The sequence below is a fragment of the Triticum urartu genome, unplaced genomic scaffold (genome assembly GCF_056163025.1).
Source record: "Triticum urartu cultivar PI428250 unplaced genomic scaffold, HENAU_Tu73 scaffold1283, whole genome shotgun sequence".
Taxonomy (NCBI): Eukaryota; Viridiplantae; Streptophyta; class Magnoliopsida; order Poales; family Poaceae; genus Triticum; species Triticum urartu.
This window is the reverse complement of record NW_028259750.1, coordinates 13,920-17,580: the sequence shown is the minus strand read 5'-3', so window position 1 is coordinate 17,580 and position 3,661 is coordinate 13,920. Positions and strand designations below refer to the sequence as shown.

The window sequence follows — 3,661 nt, the reverse complement described above, 5'->3', positions numbered from 1 at the left end:
TGTTTCTTAAGTTTCGATTGGAATTGTACTTTTGCGTTAATTGAGGAATATGTCTATTTTTTCTGGGTCTAGAACCTGTAATTATTGAAATTGACTGGGCTTGAAATTGCTTTTCGTTCTCATAGTTACGAAACGGTAAGAAAGATAAAATACGAGCCTGTTTTATAGCAAGAGTAATTAATCGTTGTTGTTTCAAGGTTAATCTATTTATTCGTCTCGATAATATTTTTCCTTGTTCACTAATAAATCTATTAATTAAACTCATGTTTCTATAATCAATTCGATCTCCCGGGCCAATCCGGGGACGCCTACGAAAAGGTTGTTTAGATTTACGAAAAGGTTGCTTGAATTTACGAAAAGTTTGCTTGGATTTACGAAAGGGTTGCTTGGATTTATTAAAAGTTTGCTTGGATTTACTAAAGGGTTGCTTAGATTTAAGAAAAGGTTGTTTAGATGTATACATGATTTATTCCTTATTTAAAATTTGAAAATTTGAAAATTCACTTCTTTATTTTATTAATTTAGGATCCAGAAGAAGTAGTTTTTCTTTGATCCATATCTTATTTGATTCATATTATAGTATATGAATACCCTCTATACATATGAAATAATATCTACCGGAAATCAGATGAGTTGATTTGTATTTTGTATTCTATACTATGTTTTCTTTATATATTAAATATGAAGTTCTTACTCTTTCTGTTGTTTGGAAAGATCAAACACACGATGTTCCTATTTCTTTATTTCGTGATGAGTCGTATGCTTGCGACAATAACGACAAAATTTTTTGAATTCTAATTGTCCGGGTGTATTGTGGCGATTCTTTTGAGTACTATATCTAGAAATCCCCGTCGATTCCTCATTGGCACCTTTTCGAACACAACTGATGCATTCCAAAATAACTCTGATTCTAACATCTTTTCCCTTGGCCATGAACCTCCTTTTCTTTTTGGATTGACTTAACTTAATTCTTCTACTTATTCTTTTATTCTTCTATTTTGAATCCGAAGAAGAAGAATAAAATTCATTAGAATAATTTTTTTTTATTCTTTAATTAAGTAATAAAAAATAGAGAAATAATTAAAGAATACAATCCTTGTCGAATTAGCAAAGATTTTGGTTCGAAATCCTTTCATTTAATTAGCCAGCCCCGCCTTTTCTATGCTCTGATTTCTGAGGCCTTATTTAGCTTGGGTACCCCTTTAAATTGAATTTCTATTTTCAAAAATGGGGTTTACCAAATTTTTAATGACTCTGAGGTTCAACCCAATCCATCTTTTCTTTCTTTTTCCTTCCGATACTAAAAAAAGATTGAAAAGGATCAAATTTTGTCATATCACGAAGAAATCTATCCCTCCCATAGCAATAACTAGAATTAAAAAAAAGGGAATGACAAAGCATCTGGGAATAAACGATTAATTTCTATCAATAAACCTGCTAAAGCACCAAACCATAGAGTACTTAGCACGGGTGCTACAGAGAGATATGTTTTTATATCCCGCATTGAAAATCCTCCTTCCTTGTTGGAATACATATATGATCATAAACTCTTGCCCAAGATTGTTATGCTATATATAAAATGAACCATATCGACGAAATTTTCCTATCCCTAAAAAAGAAAAAGATGACCCCTTCTTCCTATATATTACCAAGGAAAAGTAATCCTTCTTTTATAGGCGAAATTATATTGGATTTTATATGTATATAATTCCTTAATTATATGAGACCAAAAAGAAGAAATGACACGAGGGTTCTATATATAGATAGAGAAAGAAAGAAGAAGAAAATTATGATGTGGAAAAGAAGACAGGAATTGTGTACAATGGCATTGTACAACAATTTAATTTGGAAAAGGGATGTAGCGCAGCTTGGTAGCGCGTTTGTTTTGGGTACAAAATGTCACAGGTTCAAATCCTGTCATCCCTACCTATTACTTCTTTCTTCTTTATAGGCAGTAGCGACGAGATCAATTAAAGTAAAGTGGGTATAACTTGAATTTGTGGAGACTATACGTACGTGAGATACATTAGGAATAGAAAAAGATTTTCTTTTTGAATGAATGAAAGCGCTCTTAGTTCAGTTCGGTAGAACGCGGGTCTCCAAAACCCGATGTCGTAGGTTCAAATCCTACAGAGCGTGATTCCATCTATTTTATGTCGAAGCAGAGTAAAATAACTTAACAAAATTGAATTGTAACTCCAATTTCAATTTGACCTCCTCTCTGGTCTGGAGGAGGTCAATCAAAAAAAAAAAATGACTCAATCAAAGATCCAACTGATCCCCACGCCTGTATTGCAAATACGCAGTCACGAATAATCCCGCTAAAGTAATAGGAATTAGGCCTAAGACGATTCCAAATAGAAAAACTTCAATCATTTCGATTTGTTCGAGGGGATAAAAAAAGAGGTACGATCTATCCCTAAATAGTACTCTAAATTATCCACGAATCTCAATGACCAAGAAAAGAATTCCTAATTAGTCTGGAAAAGAGTCGTAGAATGCCAGGAATCCCAAAGAAAGATTTTTCTTTTCTGAATTATAATTATTCAGTCAATTCAAATAAGGCGTATCTTGTTCAAGCCAATAAATAGAGCTGGGGTTATAGTTAAAGCAGCCAGTAGAAAACCAAAATAACTAGTTAAAGTAAGCATGAAAGAGTTAAATTCCATTTATTTTTTTTTACTACACTACATATGTTGGTAAAGCATTTACCTAAGTTATGGAAAATTCATAATTCATCAGTTATTTTAGATAATACTAAAAAACAAGATAGAGTAAGATACAGAAGTGTAAAAGAAAGTGGATTCATCAGATGATACATGAGTCCCTAATTCCGAATCAAGAGATTTGTTGTGGAATTTGTCAATTGAGTAAAGTAATAATATTAAGAACTAGATCATCTAACCCCATTGAATGAAAAAAAGAAATTCAATTTTCAGGGAAATTTTTGAATAAGAGATAAATAAACAATTGAATTTGAAAAAAAAAACTTCTTTCTATTTTGGATAATTTCTTTTTCAATAGGACCCTCTTTTTGGAGTGAACGATCGAATATTCCCCTATTCCTTCTTATTTTAACTGATTGTATTCCATATGGAATAAGAGGAGAACAAAAGCATTCCACGACCTGCCAAGGGGCTGTTAAAAAAAAAAAAAAAAGAAAGCTCTTCCTTGAATTTACTTTATTTTTATTCCTTTTTCGAACTCCAACCAAAGTAGATTCGAAGACGAGTCACTTCAATTATCCTTTTAAGTTCTATTCTATCTTCTGTCTTTCCCTATTTCATCTCGTAAAGTTCCGCGCTCGCAGTTTGGTCAAGAAAGTTAGACCTAATCCAACAAACAATACAAGGATGAATTACGAATTATGAAAGGATAGATTTCACATATACTTGTCCTTGTATTGTGTCAGTATGAGAATATCCTTCCTAAATTATTTATCCAAACCTATTGATCATTAACTTAGATTTTCCCAAGATTTTGGCTGCTATTCCGAATTACTCTATTATTCCGAAGCCAATGAAAAGTAAGTAGAACCTACAAAAATGGGGTTTTCTATTGATGCCTTGAATAACATATAGCTTACCTATAGACAAAAAAAAAATAAAAAAGTAATTATGTTTCGGAACCAGGCAAAACCAGATTGCTGTGCCATAGGAAG

The 3,661-nt window shown here is 32.1% G+C and overlaps 2 non-coding genes across 2 annotated transcripts; both read left to right on the top strand.

Moving 5' to 3' along the window:
- The first annotated feature begins 1,852 nt into the window (after positions 1 to 1,852).
- TRNAP-UGG (transfer RNA proline (anticodon UGG)) lies at positions 1,853 to 1,926 on the top strand. The gene has a single exon. It is a non-coding gene; the product is annotated as a tRNA-Pro (tRNA).
- Positions 1,927 to 2,065: 139 nt separating this feature from the next.
- Positions 2,066 to 2,139, top strand: TRNAW-CCA (transfer RNA tryptophan (anticodon CCA)). Its single transcript has one exon. It is a non-coding gene; the product is annotated as a tRNA-Trp (tRNA).
- Positions 2,140 to 3,661: the final 1,522 nt, after the last annotated feature.